Source organism: Ascaphus truei, chromosome 2 (genome assembly GCF_040206685.1).
Source record: "Ascaphus truei isolate aAscTru1 chromosome 2, aAscTru1.hap1, whole genome shotgun sequence".
Lineage (NCBI taxonomy): Eukaryota > Metazoa > Chordata > Amphibia > Anura > Ascaphidae > Ascaphus > Ascaphus truei.
Window position 1 is genome coordinate 83,964,890 of NC_134484.1, and position 4,015 is coordinate 83,968,904.

Below are 4,015 nucleotides of genomic sequence, written 5' to 3' on the forward strand. Positions count from 1 at the left end.
AACCTGCGTCTTACAATCGAGGAATACGGTAGATGAAAATAAAGTATTAAGATGAGCTAGTTGCAGCCACAAAACTTGTGGAAAAATTATCAGATAGTTTGAATCTTGCAGAAAACACCATCACATGATACAAAAACTCCAACTGGGTTCCAAGCACTCAAAGATCAGAACAAGAATGAATGTCACATGGGTATGCCAAAACCAATTTTGTCTGTGTTTTCAAGTTATAATAAAAATCATTGATATGTACGAAATGAATGTACAGAATAAGTATAAGATGCTGGCTATTAACCATATAGCAAAACAATAATATACATTAGTAAACATTTAAAACAGACAATGTATCCAGATGAGGAATACAAATAGCAAACAGTACAATGGGATACAGATAGGAACCACCCGTGTAACAAAGAAATGCTATACAAAAAGAGTGGATGGAGGGAAGGAGAAGGGGAAAGGAGAGGTGAAGAAACAAGGGGAAAAAAGTGCAAAGAAAAACATGGATGAGGCAACATTTTGGGGAATGATCGCCTTTTTCTGGTCATTTCCACAGACAAGGTGGATCTATGGTACAGTTGCAGCGGCCGTTATTCAAACAAATCACGGCGGCAATTCGTGTGCTCTGGTGTACTCCACGCAGCATGAACGCAGCCAATCACCCCAGGCACCCGCGCTTATTGCGATTGCTTGGATGAATTTCATGGATTCTGTTTCTTTGGAAGCAATGAAATGAATGAATTGCAATGTGTACAGTACTGTGCTACTGTGTAAATTGAAGGTGTTTAAAAAACAGAACTCTAAAATGCACTTTTTTGCACTCGCCGCACTCGTGTCTTAAGGCGGTAAGGTTGGAAGACATCCCGCGTCATGACATCGGTATTCCGATGTACACAGCACATGATTTGTTTGAATAACGTCCACTGCAGCTGTACTGCCCTCGAGACCCTTAAACTAAAACCTCCCTCAAGTATAATAAACAAATCCTATATTCTACTTAAAACAATCCGGACTGCATCACTTGCTATCACTGCCTGAAAACTCTGGATTGTATATTGTTCTAATAAATCTCTGTTATATTGTCAGCCTTTCTGTCAGTGTTGTTAGTGGTGTATGTCTTGTGTGTGTGTGTGTTACATGTTTCATATATACAGTGTCACACTATGATTTCTCCCTTTATCTTCCCTGCATTATATACCACGGTTGCTGCTGTGGAGCCTGCTGTCTAACAACTGGATCACCTGTACTGGACACTGCAGCACATCTTTGGACTTAATTTCCTTTTGGACATTTGAGGCGCCGGTCTGTATTGTTTTCTCTGGCCTGTCTGATGGCCAAAAAAGCCCAGATAATCCCTAAGGGCAACAAGGTATAAAGCAAAAAGAAGCTCTGGGACAAGGCTGGCAAAGTCCAGTGAAAATGTTCCCCAATGCCTATGAGATGGGGAAAAAAGCATCCAAAATGTATAGAAATACACTGAAGGGTTAACGTTACATGCAGAGGTCCAAACAAATGTAACTCCAAGCTGATCCAGGGAAAAACATGCCTGTCCAATCAGCTATAGTCTGGCCTTAAAATGCATGCTGGTAGAATATGTCAGCAGGGTGGGTCCTCCGGTGAAGAAAGCCGATTCATCCAGGGAGCCTCCTTATATGATGTCAGTCGGCACGTGGGGCATCAGAAGGTGTCAGCATGGAAGAGGAAGAGACTCAAGGCATCTCGGTTTCGATGATATCCACCCAATGACAAAACTGAAGGGAAACCAGCGCATCTGCCTTGCCGTGGCAATCCCTCCTTAAACGGCCCGGGGCATAGGAAAAAGCAGAGAATGCAGTGTCAACCAAGCAAGAATGCATTGTACAAAAGAATAAATTGTATTTAAATAAAGCACAATCAGCAGGAATCCATGTGATGTCTTATTCCACACTTTATTGGAGATATATTAAGCTGGTTAACATCTGCCATTTAGAGTCAACATGACAAGCGAAAAAAATTGTGCAAAAATAGGTAAAAGAGGTCAAAATGACCTTACAACCAACTAACAGCAAGAACTTAATGCAGAAGTAATTGTCACGCTGTTCTGCCCACAGACCAGACTAACCCCCAATACTGAGGTGGAAAGTGAGTAACCACGCACCCTCAGTAGTGAGAGCGTGCCCGGAGTGTGGATTGGTTGCGTGGACAAGGCCAGGAGTACCAGGGTAGGTAGAGTACTTGCCAGATTCGGGCGTGGAGAGGGTGCCATAGTAGGGTCCGTAGCCAGAGGTCGAGGATAACAGAGTTCCGGGAAGTAGGGGTCCAGGTGCCAAGATCAAGGGGTTCGAGAGGTAAGCGGTGGTCGTGCGGAAGCCGAGGTCGTAGAGCCAGAGTGGGGAGGAAGACAAGCCGATTCGGAAACTAAGCTGGAACAGAGAGAGAGCTAGACACAGTGAGCAACAGCACAAGGCAGACGAACTATGCAGAGTGAGGCTGGAGAGGAATCACCAGGGTTATAAAAGTGAGAAGGACCAATGGGAAGAAGAGGCGGAGCAGAGGCGCGCCCAGGAGCTCTTTGTGATATGGTAGGGTTTAATGGCTTGGTTTGTTGCTAAAGGATGGTGGGAGGAGCTGAGCCGGAGAGCGGAGATGGCCGGGGGCGGAGTTACCCGGCTGATGCAGTGCATAAATTAAGTTGTGCGGCGTGTGCCCCGTAAGCGGAGCAGCCGTGAGTCCGGCGTCGGCGGCGTGTGTGCGAGCGGGGGCGGAGGACGGGCCGAGGTGCACAGCAGAAATGGAGGAGGTCGCAGTCAGCGGTACAGGTAGGGAAGGGCAGCGCCGAGGGCGGCGTGTGCCCAGAGTCCTGACAGTACCCCCCCTTGAGGATTGGCCTCAGGAAGATCCATCCAAGGTTTGTGGGGAAACTTGAGATGAAAGCGTCTCAGCAACGCTGGAGCTTGAATCTGATCCAATGGAACCCAGGTTCATTCTTCCGGATCATACCCCTTCCAATGAATCAGGAACTGTAAACGGCCACTGGAAAAACGAGAATCCAGGATGGCTTGGACCTCAAACTCAGGTTGTCCCTGTATGGAGACGGGCTTTGGTCTTGGGTCTTTGGATGGGAAGCGAGAGCTCTGGATGTAGGGTTTGAGCAAGGAAACATGGAAAGCCGTGGGAATTCTCATGGTCGGAGGAAGTTGTAACCGGTAAGTGACTGGATTAATGCGCTCGAGAACCTCGAAGAGTCCCAGGAACTTGGGGGACAGTTTCGGGGTAGGAGTCTTCAGGTGGATATTTTTGGCAGAGAGCCACACCTTGCTCCCTGGCTTGTATTCAGGTTCTCCTGATGATGCCGATCGGCTTAAAGTTTGTACCTCTGGGAAGCGCCAGTGAGTGCCGAGTGAATCCTCTTCCAGGAGTGTTGAATCACGGAAATCCGCGAATTGGCTGCTGGTACCCCTGAATGACTGCTGGAGATGGGAAGACGAGCGGGGTGAAAACCATAGTTTGCAAAAAATGGAGATTCTTGGGTAGATTCATTCTTGTGAGAATTGATCGCGAATTCTGCCCAGGGTAGTAAATCCGTCCAATCGTCGAGAGCCTCCGATACAAAACATCTTAGATATTGTTCAATATTTTGGTTCATCCTCTCAGTCTGCCCGTTGGTCTGTGGGTGGTAGCCTGAGGAGAAGGAGAGGGAGATACCGAGAGATTTAGAGAAGGAGCGCCAGAATTTGGAAATAAATTGAGAACCCCTGTCGGAGACAATGGACGTGGGAATACCGTGGAGTCGAAAGACCTCTCTGGAAAAAATGCCCGCCAAAACTGGAGAAGAAGGAAGGGCCTTGAGCGGAATGAAGTGTGCCTGTTTCGTGAAACGATCCACGATGACGAGTATGGTGGTCATACCCTTGGAGGGTGGGAGTTCAACAATGAAATCCATGGAGATGTGTGTCCATGGACGTTCAGGGATGGGTAAAGGAAGCAGAAGACCCGGAGGTTTGCGCCGAGCGGTCTTATTTTGAGCGCAAGTCGAGCA